The sequence below is a fragment of the Centropristis striata genome, chromosome 16, assembly GCF_030273125.1.
Source record: "Centropristis striata isolate RG_2023a ecotype Rhode Island chromosome 16, C.striata_1.0, whole genome shotgun sequence".
NCBI lineage: Eukaryota > Metazoa > Chordata > Actinopteri > Perciformes > Serranidae > Centropristis > Centropristis striata.
The window spans coordinates 20,195,565-20,209,824 of record NC_081532.1 but is presented as its reverse complement, the minus strand read 5'-3'; positions in this window follow the sequence as shown (position 1 = coordinate 20,209,824).

Below are 14,260 nucleotides of genomic sequence, written 5' to 3'. Positions count from 1 at the left end.
ATGATAGTTGTCACAAGAAGCTGCCTTAAAACTTTACAGGTCTGCAGCTGAAATAAATGAATATATGTGAATTGATTTATCATTCAAGCTGTACTTTCAGATAATTGTAGTCAGATAAAAAGTTAAATATTTTCCTCTCAAATAAAGTGAATTTGAAAGTAGAATGTGACATGGGATTAAAACACTAAATTAAAGAACCACCATCAGTCCATTATCCTTAGCCGCTTATCCAAGCTTGGTCAGGACGACTGGAGCTGATCCCAGCTGACAATTGACAGTCAGACAACCAATCATGCTCTCATTCACTCCTATGGGCAATTTAAAATCACCAATTAAACCTAAGCTGCATGTCTTCGGACTGTGGGAGGAAGCTGCAAGCCGGATTCGAACGTGCGATTGGTTCAATTCTTGTCTTAAGATAGTCATTTTTATTAAGAATGTATGAAATCTTTAATGATAATTTTCCCTATATGAGTTTTTTTCTCATGCTCTGAGCCATAAAAATCTCAAATTCAGCAACACTTACCAGTTTTATTCCTAACTTTATTCTGAAGCTTTTTACAGAGGGGTTTGTCTATATATCATTTATTCATATCAGTTCTATACAACATTATGTCCCTAAAAACATTATTTTCTGATTTATGAAATGATGAAAGTAGATATCCCAATTTCCTTCTGGAAAAACAAAATTTGAATCTATCAATCTATGAATCAACAAAATAAAATAATTACTTGCTTTATCCAATGTTCAGATGTATGTCCTGGAAATATATGCAAATGTGCACATATTTAATGAGCCCCGTCTCATTTGCATATCTAGACATACAATTTCAGAAAATTTGTAATACAAAGAAAATCTTGTCTAAATGTAATTAACAAACTGGGGAAGTTTCAAGGTCATAACCATACATTTAAAAAAATACCCTATTCAGCTGTCGTATCTCCCCTTAAAACAAAAGTCATATGAAAAAGTACTGAAACTGTGAGAAAGGAACAGAAGAAAGGACATGATTATGATGATGACTACTCCATGATTGTTTAGGCAACAGTACAGTACTCGAGTACTCCACCAATGGCTACTAGTGCCTTTAATGTCTCAACAACTATTGGATAGATTGCCATTATTTTTGGTAGCCTATTGATCAGGGGTTCTAAAGTACTTCTTCATGGAAATATATTTTACATTTTTGGTGTTATTCTTGTAATCTACTAGGTTTATTTATATTTTTTATTTTCACAGTTAGAATTACATAAAATGACAAAGAAAACAAAAGGTGTCAAGTGCAGGGAGAGGCAGAAAACCCAGATGGAGTCCCCCTAAATTGAACAATAAATTGACCTCTGCATGTAAGAAATCTTGAAGGATGAAGATCTAAAAAAATAACCTGACTTGACCCCAACATTCCCCTCTCAATTGTGGTGGAGAAGAAGTAAAAACTAACATAGTATGGAAACACAAGTAAAATACCTAAAAAAAAGTACTGTACTGTGAGTAAATGTAGTAAACTGGAATACTTTGCTTATCCTGCTGTCCCCGCGACCCGGCCCCCGCAACCTAGATAATAATTGGGTGGATGGATGGAGGTGAAACCACTCAAATCGTTTCAGTTGACCATAGTATAAATGAAAACTAATCTCTTATAAAGTAAACACATTGCCTGAGAAGTTGTTTGGGCCCGCTGGGATTAAATGGGTTAACACACAGCCTTGTTATATTTGTGCTGCGGCAATGTGACCCCTCAGTTTGTCAACAGCTGCCGAATCGCTTTGCGCTCGGGAGAAAAGGTGTAATTACAAAAATGTCAAGGTGTTTTTTGTGAGCAGGGGTCTCTGCGAAGGGCCGCAGAAAAGACCCAACAAATGATTAATTACCCGTCTACGTGCATGCTGAGTCATTATTTAGCATGAAATTTAATCTCTGCAGCCAAGTTTTGAGTTTGCGAACAGAATGAGGAATACGTTTCATTTTTACACAAAGAGCCCGGACGGTCCTTCAGGACACTCATTTGTCTGTCTTTGAACAAATCACATGAAAAGTGGAAATGAGACACTCAGTCTAAAGTAATGTCATCACAGGATTTCTCTCAGTCCTATTTATTGTAATCACGTAAGAGATACTGCGGAGACAAATAATGAATTACAGTACGAGACAGCATGATCATATCAACAGGAAGATGAATTGCCAGACATATGTGATGTGACAGGTACAAAGGGTCTCATGCTACACATGCCACCGTTACAGACATTTCACTGCACCCTAGAGTGCCAGGGCCTGAGTCTGAATCTATCAGTGGAGGCTTTCTCTAGGGTGTTGTGATTCAAAATGAAAATGAAACAAGAATTGATGCGGTCTCATCATCTTGGAATCCATCCATCCTCTGGTTCATTGTTTGTTTGGAAAATGGCCAAAAGTATAATTAGGGGTTACAAATTAATCCTACAAGAGTTCATCAGGAAGTGTGAGTTGACTATAAAACACGCTGCAGCTCACTGACAAACATAATGGATGCATGGAACGTGTCACATCAGTGGTGGAATAATACTTACTCAAGTACTGTACTACCTTATACATCTGAGGTAGTAATGCATTACATTTACTCTTGTTACTGTAAAAGTTGTTTTTTGTGTATTTGTGCTGTTTGTTGTTTTGCATTTTAGGTTTAGGGCTATTTTTCTTCCAAACAAACTTTTAGATGTATATTTTATTATTTGATCCATTTGCGCCTGTAGATTTCTCCTAAATTCACTAAAAGTTAGCTTTATCTCCCACTCTCCTGCACAATATTATGAGTTTTACATGTTCTATATTGTTGTTGCAATGATTAGATTCAAAATTGTGTCTTAAAATAGTCATTTTCATTAAGAATGTATGAAATCTTTAAAGGCAGATTTCTCAAAATTAGTTTTTTTTTCTCATGCTCTGCACCATAAATCTCAACTTAAGCTCCACTTACATTCACCAGTTTTTTTTCCAACTATATTCTGAAGGTTTTTTTTACAGAGGGATTTGTCTGTATATCATGTAAACCCTGATTTATAGAACATTTTGTTTCTAAAAACGTGACGAAAATAGATTTTGTGAATAAAGTTTTTGACAGTATTTTCTGATTTATGAAATGATAACAGGCAAAATCCCAATTTCCTTCTGCAAAAAATGTTAATTCAATATATCAACAAAATAAAATAAAAGCTTTCAGATTTATTTCCTGGAAATAATATATGCAAAATAATGCATATTTAATGAGTTCCTGCCTCATTTTGTTAATTAAACCTAACAGTCCAGAAATCTTGTAATGCAAAACGAAATCATCTCTTAATGTTAATAACAATCTGAGGAAGTTTAATGGTGAAAACCATAAATAAATAAAAATTACCCTATTCACCTGTCCTGTCTCCCCTTAAAACAAAAGAAACAAACAGAAGGAAGGAGATGATGATGATGATGATGATGATGATGATGATAATGATGATGTTGATGATGATGATGATGATGATGATGATGACGACGACCAACCCAAAACTAAAAATGCCTAACCTTCAACAGTGTGGAAATATTTTAGATAGATAGTTAATTAAATGTTGTTTATTATACAAATAATTATTAATATTAGTAGTCGTGCCATAATTTGTTATTTAACCATTTGGATGATTCTTTGATTCTGAGCTTTCCATTAACAAACAAATCATAGAGGTAGCTCAGTCATGCCTTGATCCAACTGCGAAATATTTCAAAAGTGAAACACTTTTTATCTCATGCAGACCTTGAAAAAAATCATTCATGCTTTTATCTCGTCACGCCCAGATTATTGTAACTCCCTGAAGGCTGAGCCAGAAAGCCATCTCCTGACTCCAGCTAGTCCGAAATTCCGCTGTTGGACTTTTTTACATGTTCAAAGAGACAAGAACATCTCACAGTGCAGCGGTCAGCACTGTCCCCTCACAGGAACAGGGTTCTAGGTTTATTACGGTCCAGGGCCCCTGTGTGTGGAGTTATTGCGAACGACATGATTGGTTAATCACCAAATAACCTTTCCAGGTTATTATTATATTTTTTAGCAGCTATACCACACGCTCTGTTTTATTAGGTCTTATGTTTTGTTGTTTTTATCTTGACTACTATACATTTGTAACTGTGTTTACAGTGTGCTATACAAATAAAGTTTATCATTATTTTGAAGTTTTTGTTGCACAGATAACATTTTATATAATATAGTAAGTATTTGGTGATCATTTCCAAATAATTTGCAAATTATCTTATTTGTATCTGTAACAGTGCTTTTGGTAGAGACAGGACTCAAGCTCTTATGTGCAAAAAAAGGGTTTATTCCAACCACAGAAAAACAAGAAGGAAAAAGCCACGAGGAGTAGGCACATAGAAGTGCTCAGGCATAGAGCAAACAAAAGAGCAGGTAGAGCAAAGTAACACCCCAGTACCTGCAGGCACCGTGAAAACACAGGTAAGAACAAATTCAAAAACACACTGGAGAAAACCACTGTCAGCACTATCAAATGTCATGGAATTATCTGACACAGAATCAACAACAATGAATAACACGAGCGACTTCCTGTTCCTTTCAAAACAACTAATATGGCGGGAGGTTCTTCGTGTGGACAGACAGCGAAGTTGAATTAACCTAAAACCCCGTTTCTCTCAGTTGACACGACAACACATAACCCGAGTTTTCCAAATTCTCCACTTTGCCTGGGGTTTTTAGAAATATTCGTTTTCTGTGATAAAAACAGGGTTTTTGTATCTGCGTTTTCCCTTCGTGTAAATGGGGCCTCAGGCTGATGAGCTGATTGAGACCCGGTTTGTTCAATCTGCAGCCAGCCACGCCCTCCTGCATCACACATGCCCTGCAGGAAACGGAGAATACAGAAAAAGGGAGGGGGGAGGTAGAGGCATCAAAGACATCACAAAACAAAACCAACATCCAATTGGACCCTCACAGAATTGTTATTATTTACAAATCATAAAGTAATAGTATGTAAAATGTTATAAGGTGTGCAACAATACATTTGTTAAATAACTTATACCATGGTCTGGGTGAACACTCAATTCTGAACGGCTGCAGGGAACTACAACCAGTTACACTTTCTTCTTCATACTTCTAAATTAATGTGCTGGCTAGTAGAAACCATGGCAGCTTTCATTCATTCATTATCCCTAACTGCTTATCCGAAATCGGGTCGCGGGGTGCAGGAGCTGATCCCATCTGATATTGTTGAGAGGCGGGGTACACCATGGACAGGCTGCCAGACTATCACAGGGCAGACACATAGAGACAGACAATCATTCATGTTCTCATTCACTCCTATGGGGAATTTAGAGTCCAATTTAACCTAAGCTGCATGTCTCTGGACTGTGGAACTTGGAGAGAACACACGCTTACATGGGGAGAACATGCAAACTCAGTTACAGATATCTATAATGAGTACTTCCACTAGTAAGAAATAAAACATTTTCTATTAAGAGTTAACACTTAATTGTAGACATCTTTAATTAGATGCTACTAGTGAACATCAACCACATGCACAGGTAGACCCCAGGAAGCATGCCTTGTTGCTTCTTTTTTTTAAAATATATATATTTTTATAATTCATGATGAATATGTTTATTTTAAATTCAAACAAGTGAACAGGCACTTGCTGATACAGCTGTATTATTGCTACAGATTGAATGTAAAATGGCTATCAAAGAGCCATAGCCTCAACAATATATGCCCCTACACATTAAATTGGTAGAGTTCAATAGGGAGGCAGTAGTCAGTGCTCAGGGCTAAATAGTCCATATTCATGTAGAGACTCTGTAATACACTTTCATATGATTGCTTTCATCATTATAAAATATGGTGACTTTGAAAATGGAGCTACTCTATAGCAAATCTATTTTGCTGGAAACAATATTGGTATTTGACACATTGTGCAGTAGTTTGATTTCTTTAGCAGCACTTCATTACTCTCCCATTGGAGGGCAGTCTTATGCCACTAACAAACTGTAACTGGACTGTGGCCTCTTCTTCAAGGATTTAGCAATCTCCCAGTTACCACAGAGAGCTGGGCACTCCCAAGCTTTATGGCATGAGAATGTTGCAGACTAGTGAAGTCGAGACATTACTAAATGATTACATTTCCTCAACACTAGGCAGTAATTAGCTCGCTGTTGCAGCTGCATATTCTCCTGAATGCCTGGCCTGGGATGTGTCTGAGAAACCAAGCCTGTAATGTCATACCAAACCAATGAGCACAGTTGGATGTATTACTTATCAAGATAAAAAATATTTCTGCAGGCCTGTCACTTTTCAGGATTTTCCCCACTGGGATGTCAGTTTTTGATCCTAATATGTATTTCATTTTACTGAAAGGTGCACCTTAAAAATCAGCTTTCAATCCCTAATTGCTTGTCAGTCGCAGCAGCCAGTTGTTGAGTTCAGTGTTTTCTCTCAGCTACCTTTGCAGCACAGGGGCTACGGTAACCAATTAGGGGATTGTACCAGCATATAGCCGGGAGCAAATGCACAAAAATAGCACCACTATTTTCTCATTCTATTCCACCACAATTGATATTCCTGTGGGTAATGCATTCACATCAGGCGCTTAAAGCACTCTAGATGATGGTATTGATATTGTAACCGCACCATCTACAGTACAGTACAAGCTCTTAGTGTTTGTATTCATTATATTGGCTCAAATTGTGGCTGAAATTGTCTTTGCATGGGTACAGGGAATGTAGCACTACTGAGGGCTTCTGCATTCATCTTTTGACAAAGAGAGAAAGTGGTTCTTTTTGTGCTTCTTGATCCCTGTTTTCCCTAGGCTTTATATGTTTATTTTGGAAAATAGGTACCATAGAAGTATGTGGAATAAGCTATTAGAATTTAATGTTGCAATGTACCCATGGGTGTACAGACTGCGATCACTGCCCCCCTCTATATATATTTTAAAGTATCTAAAATATACTCTTCCATGTGAATCATGCCTTCGCCTCACCCCCTCCCACTGCATGTGCTAGGTGGCAGCTAGGTTGACCAGGGAAAGAGTAGTGCAAATAGGTAGTGTCAGCATCTGGCCTGCTTTGTCTCAACATGTTACATGTTTGAAGCTCCAGACTCAGATTAGGAGTCACTAAAATCAGTGACTAGATGTATCAGAATGCTAACTGTAGTTAGCATCGTTCTAGGGTTTGTTTAGCCTGGCTAACGCCAGACTATATCACAAATGACGTATAGTCTGGAGACCACCTATTTGATTTTTCATAGAGGAGGCGTGGTTTATGATTGTCCAGAGCCGTTTATTGGGCGCTACGAATGTCTATCATTAGCGTCTGTACGTAGCTCTTAGCCAGTCGTATCAATTATACCAGATGACGCATGTAGAGACGATAACGACCGGGGTCTCGACTATCTAGAACACTGTCTACAGCTAGATCGAAAGAGAGCTTCGCGTCTGCTGCAGCCATGTTGGATCCGTAAGCATACTACAAGCTTCCGTCTGTCGAATAGTATGCGTCATCATCTTCCCGTCCCTCCATGAAATCGAGCGCGCAAGGCAGCATGGGTATACCCAGGCTGGGGTTTGTTAGCGAACAAGACCCGTCCTGCGACACTATGGCTTAACGTTCTTTTGGCGTAACGTTAACATTAAAAAAGTGTCTGGAGGAATGAAAACCAGAAAAATGTTTAACAGGTGAATGTAACTTTAGAGTAGGGTTAGGGTTAGGGTTAGGTTTAATCGCGGTTAATGAACTTTTTTGTATGAACGCTACAGTTGTGTTTTGCTAGCTTCTTCGAAAGGTGACAGGAACACCCAATACGTTGACGAAGTGTGACGAAGGACGTCAGGCACCGCACTGACCAGTTCTAGCGTGTAGCGTGACTTGTTCACAATTGCAGTGGGATCCATAATAACGCATGGCCGCCACAGCGTTAGTGCTTTTGAAACAAGGCGGCAATCTCCGTGTCTGAGCATAGAGGCCAACCAGGAAGTGCCTTAAGCCTGCAATCCACCGAAAATTCCAGCAGGGGGTGCTAAGTTTGGCTGAAAAAAAAATCTGCCCGTTCATTTCTGTGCAAAATTTTAAAACTTCTCACTTGATTTATTACCTCAAAAAAAATTTTCAGGACAACACTATGGTCTCAATCGCTAGGAAAAAATCATCTTCAAGACAATTTGATGTCAATAGTTCTAATAATGGCCCCATTTAGAAGAAAATAGAAGATAAAGAATCTTATATTTGGGGCGTGGCTAGCTTTGATTGACAGGTCACTGACAATGCGAGCCGTCATCAGGAGAGAAGCAGAGCAATGCGTATCCACGGCAACGTGTCAATAAAGTTATATATAATGTTATATAGATAGAAAAGAGGACGTTTACCGATTTGGTCTCATAAGTTTGACCCTTTCACACTGTATTTTCACTTAATGTCAGTTTATTTGAATGTTTTGTTCAGTAAAAATGTCTTGTTCAGTGTTTGGTTGGACAAACAGACACTCCAAGGAATCACTGGGATCAGTAACATACATTTTGTTTTTGTTTTTTTGCTAGCCAAAACTAACATCCAAGTTAATGCTCCAATTAATGCTAACATGAATTAGCAGCGGCTTCTCTCAGTCAGGTTGAGGTGCAGAGAGGCGTGTAGTCAGTGTCGTCAGATCCCTCTCACTCCTCCACAGTCCAAATATGGTCTGCTCCGTGTATCGGAAACAAAATGGCGACGCAAGATGGCGACAAGTGTAACGATGAACTCGAGGCTTCCAACGGGCAGTCCACAAACTAATGGGTGACGTCACGGTGACTACGTCCATTATTTATATACAGTCTATGTTTGAAACATACAACAATATCTGCTACAATGTTACAATATGTTTTGTGCTCTGGGTTTAATAGCTGTGACATATATGGGTGGGGACATGTCCCTATACCACATTTGTTGCTGCCTCCTTTACATGCAGAGATATGATTGCTGGAGTGCACTAGTGTGTGCCTAGTCAGTGGAAAGAGCTCAGGGCTATAGCAAGACTATCCAGACTGCTGCGCTGCAGGTGCTTTGCTTTCTGTGATCATAACATTATGGTATTGGTCTCAAATTAAACAGGTTGGGTGTCCTAACTCCCGGCTAATCCATTAAAAAAAGGATGAAAGCAGCGGTGAGCCAAGGGGGAGGGCGGCCACCTGTTACTCAAAGTGCCCATGCACTTAATTACGTATAACTTTGAAACCTTAATATAAATTAAAAATATAATTTATATTAAAAAAGTTATTAGGAAGAGGAAATAAGATACAGAGAGCAAAACTATTTTTTGTACCAGGCTGTAAACATGTTTATTTCTGCTGTAAAGTTGGTTATTTCAACATGGAGGTCTATGAGGACTGACTCACTTTTGCAGTCGGCCTCAAGTGGCCAGTCCAGGAACTGCAGTTTGGCACTTCCATGTTGGTTTTACAAACATAACCTGTTCTGATTCTTTTGGTGTTGACATTACACTTGTCGCCCAAACGAGGGACTTTATAGTTCTAACAAGACTTCTTGTTCAGTGTTCTGTCTTCCACTGTTTTAGCCATTTCGGATTGAACCTCCTGCTGTGAAAAGTAAAACTTTGTTCATTGTGCTGTTGCTGTTCCATCTGGTAGGAAAGACAATGTGAAAAATGGTCATGACACAAATGTATCAAAGCTAAGTGATAGCCTATGAATTTGTATTAACACCAGTTATACAACCCTGATTCAGGAAGAGCTGGGATGCTGTGTAAAACGTAAATAAAAACAGAATGCATCAATTTCATAATGAGTGCATTTTTTTTAAATGTGTGTGAAACCTACATGTAATTAAATAAGGTACAACGACAAGTCATCATTGCATTATGTTTTCAATACATTTTTCTCAGCATCCCTACTTTTTTTAAAATCTGACAAATATCAGGAATTGAACTATTTAAGTTGTTAAAGTATTTATTTATGATGCTGTGATTGTACTGGTAATTTCTCACCTTTTATTCTGTTCAAATCAAACCTACACCCTTGGTGACTCATCCATTGTTGCTTCTGTTTGAATCTCAGAGTTTTCGAAAGTGCACAGACATCTCCCTCTTTAGAAAAGGAATGTGAGATCACTCCTCGAGTGACAAACACTGCACAGGAACAAGTCATTATAGTCAAGATCAGACATATTTAGGGGACATAAACATTTTTGAGTGGACAGGGACTGTAAAAACCAAAAATGTCATGATTCCTAAGGAACTTCGGGTGTCCTAAGAGTGCACTCTTTCTGTGATTTCAAAGAAGGTTAATGAAAGTTTATTCACAATGGACATTGCAGGTAATCTGTATGCTGTAAAAAAAAAAAGGGGAAAAAAAACATAAAAACACTATTAAAAGTCTGGCAGCAAAAATTAACAAACACTATCAGTGAAATGCCCGTAAACAATTGTAAGTTATCTTACAAATGATTTATTTGAAAATATGGATAATATACAGTAGTATCTATATTTAAAAAAAAATAAAAAATAAAAATAAATAAATATATATATTAATTTTTAAAAACTTTTTTTAACATTTGTGTTTTTATCGTTTTTTTTAACATTTCTTTTTACTTTATTATTTAAATTATTTAAAGTTTTACTGTTAGAAAAGTTGCCTTCATCTTACATTCAACAATTCATAAAATGTTCTGTAATTTAGCATTCAAGACTATTTAGATAATTTAATAAAACTGTAAAAAAAAAAAAAAAAATTATATGTTCCATTATATTGATTTACAGATTTCAACTTCCATTTCATGGTTAATATTTGCAATAAAAGTAATTTATGTTTTTATGGCATTTGCACAAACAAGAAAAAACCTTTAAAATAATTACAAATTTTTTTGCACTGTAAGACAAACTGAACCTAAAAATATGTGTATCGTGTCTGTACATTCAGCTGTGATTCAGAGAAGTACGATTTGTGACACAAATTGCAGCAATGAGGCGCTCTAATGGTTTTAATGCATCTTAATTGCCTCCATGTGTTGTGTGTCACAGGCACTGCTGCAACTGCTACCTGTGTTGACAAATCAGAGCACAAGTATGCACACGTCCCTTTCACCTCACTCAGTACCTCAGCCTCACGTCTCCCCCGCCCCCCTGGGGAGGCGAGCTGTCGGAATCCCTCTGGCCTTGACATGAAACTAGCCATTAGCCCAACAAAAAAAATGCAGTAAATCATTTATCATTGCTAATAAAAAGCAACACTGCACTTATGTCAGTCTCACACGCTGGAATGCTGCAGTGGGGTATTTTTCTGGTCTTTGTACTGTACCCTCAAACCACAATTGTCCAGGGACTGAATCAAAGGGTCACTGGGTCATCTCACCTTCCTCCTTGTGACCTGTTCCTGGAAAGCGGCGGCGTTAAGTCTGACACTCTGTCATCAGCCTGCGTCGGTTTGTCACACAGCGGTTGTGAAGCTGTGACACTTTGATGAGTCCTCAGTGTCAGCTTGTTGAGTATATGACACCATCCCATCCCCGTCTGCTATCCGTTGGCACATTCTCCAAAACTGTCAAAACACTTTGGAGATCGTGCAAAACTGAGTGCAAGCAGCAAACAGGCTGACAGGAAGATGCTGGGACGGAGACGCTCGCTTTTTTTTTTGATGCACGTAACACCGCTCAATCATGATGGATGTTTGTCGGCATTCCATCCAAAACTGCTGAATTTAGATGTGCAGAGGAAGAATGTCTGGCAGAGACGGGGTTTGTTTACTTGCTGGAGGTGATGCTGAAGAGGGGATGAAAAGGTGACCTAACCTTTCTGTAAAATCCTCTTGGAGAACCATTCGAGGTAAACAATCAGGTTTAGTTCCAATCAAAAGGGCAAAAAGCCAGCAGAAGCCAGATACTGTAGACTTTTAAAAAAAATGGTTTGATATGCCAGTGAACCTGCGAAGCGACACTCTTCCTCCTCATATCCCTGCGTCTTATTCTTCCACTCCCACTCAAACTTAGTCATTAAATTACATTTAAATTCAAAGTTATACATTCCAGTCCAACTTCACAGATTCTTTGTAATGTGTTATTTTCCACTTTTCATACTTTTTGACATGCTTTTTTTCCATTGCTAATTATGATCACACACAAATGGAGGAATCAGGCAAGCTCACTCTGAAAGCTCAGTGTTTCAGTTCACTTTGTCAGCTGTAATGAAGTACAGTACTTTATATGCATCTGCTGTATTTTGTAGGTTATTTTAACATCATTATTTCCTGCGGTGCCCTCTTTGTTTTCACTTCTACAACTTGAGTTTTTCCTCTAATCTTGCTGATTTTTGGTAGACTTTTTCCTGACAGATATAATATTGCTACAACAAATGGTCCAGAGTCTGTCTAGTTAACCTTGCTGTCTTTTGTCTCCTTTCACAGATGAATCACACTTCCGCAGTTTCACTGTTCACTTCATAATGCTGACGTTGAGACAAACTTGTTCATTGTCTAGGACAAGTGCTTTCAGGAAAACTTACTGAATAAATCTGGTCTTCTTTGTCTGTTAGCTGTGCTATTTTCACGCAGTGAAACATCAGAGAAGAACCTGACTGTGCTGAAAGGATGGACAGTTGCTCAAGAAAAAGTTAGTGAAATATTTCCCTCTTTTGCCAAGAATTTAATAAAGAGTGATGACACATTATGTTGAATAATTTTTGCAGTAAAAAGAAGATGTAATTGTATGATTGATTACTGCTCATTTCTGAGAAAAGTAATCAAATGAATAAAACATGTTATTAAGTATTGTGTTCTGCACAGCACTAGTTACAGTAAGATTAGTTTAACTCAGCATAAAGACTGGAAATGGTTAGTCTTGTTTTTGTAAACATGAGCCGTGTTTCCATTAAAGTATCAGCAAATTTGAAGCAAAATTTCGAAATGTCACATTAAAGAAAATGTGAATTAGGGACGTTTCCATCAACTGGTTTAGAGCAAATAAACAAAGCTGCATAAACTTACATTGGTCAGAAGATGGCAGTGTAATGTGTTGCTGTAGGCTAATCCGTCAGTAAACGGGAGAAGAAGAAGAGATTGTAAGAAAGAAAACAGCAGAAGAACAATAGCTGATCAGTCATGTGATAAAATGTTAGCTATGTAAGAACTTATTTGGAAAAAGCGTTTCCATCTCCATCTTTATGCTTTAACTATTTTTTAAAAAAAGACCAAAATCACCTCAAGCAAGCGTAAAAGCTTTTATCCGCATTTTCGAAAGTTTCCATCAAGCTTTTGTCATGAAAATCTTCAAAATATGCAAAGAAATTTGTTAATGGAAACTTATGATATGAACTAGATACAGCGTTGCAGGCAGGGCCCTGTTCATTCCTATAAAGTCTGTCAGTGGTGCATGAAGATAAAACTTTTTTGGCTCTCTGCATCTTTGGGGTACATAGAAAACACACACTGGAGACCTCTGCTGGTTTAGCGAGTACTTCTGGTTTAGCGCTCCACTAACCTGGATGGGATGTGGAATAAAATTATTTAATTGCACGGCTTGCTGACACTTTTTAATGTTACTGGACTGAATGGATCAAGTTCTGATAGTAAAACAAGTCATTTAATGGGGGTTGTGATGTTAAAATATCTCTTTCCCAATGGAAGTCTGAATGGTAATGAAAAACTGTCACTAACTGTGCTGCTTGTGATTCTTCCCAGGAATGTCTCTACAGACACCCAGTTCATAATAATGCAAATGCAATAGCTTTTGCAATATTATGCAATATGCAATCAGTCGGCCATAAGCTCCAGCATAGATAGTGACATAACGTGACATTTATTTAAATTAAAATCTTCAAGATTATTGCTTTAAGTTTGCTGCAAGTCTTGCAGTTTGAAATAAATTTAGGAGCAGCTGCCAGTCTTTTGGTTCACCTTAAATGTAATTGCAAAAAAGAAACGCATCACAGGTTTAAATAAGTACTGTATATATGAAGTTGGGAGCGATAGGGCAGAAAAAGACAGGGTGAGTGAAGTTGACATTTATTATGGTGTTAATATATATATACTTATCACAGTGTCTCAGAAATGATGAGCAGCTGACAAAAATGATCAGCTTTGAACTTTACTGTGGTGCCATACGGGTCGCTCCGGACTGCAAAAGGCCCCAGAGACAATTTCTCTTATGATATGAGGTTATCTCAGATGTGCTGCTTTATTGCCTGAGTGCCTGTTTAACCTAGGAATATTCTCTGTGTTATCACAGTAGCTCAGTCAGGTCCAGCTGAGCTGAAAAAGTGACATGATACTG